Below are 422 nucleotides of genomic sequence, written 5' to 3' on the forward strand. Positions count from 1 at the left end.
GCACTGACATTCATCGCTTGCAGGACCACCACTTGCTAATCTCAGCGGGCCAGTTGGATCGACTCCCATGGCTCTCAGATTCATCTGTATCATAGTTGATCTATGTAGGTGCTGGATGGAGAGGTGTGGCTTAAAGGGTGTCGGCTGTGGTGCAAAGGCAGCTCCGGCGCCTGGCTATGCTGATGGCTGAGTGATACGTCTCAAACGTATCTATAATTTTTGATGCTCCATGATACGTCCAATTTGCATCACTATTTTATATCATAATTTGCTGTTATTCATTGATATATTTCATATTGGGACACAATACTTATGTTATTTCATCTATTTTGCATGTTTCATGATTATTTGGAGATCGCGCACCGGAGCCGAGATTACTCTGGAAAAAGCACCGTCGGGATGCAATATTTCGGAAGATCAGC

Source organism: Lolium rigidum, chromosome 4 (assembly GCF_022539505.1).
Source record: "Lolium rigidum isolate FL_2022 chromosome 4, APGP_CSIRO_Lrig_0.1, whole genome shotgun sequence".
Lineage (NCBI taxonomy): Eukaryota > Viridiplantae > Streptophyta > Magnoliopsida > Poales > Poaceae > Lolium > Lolium rigidum.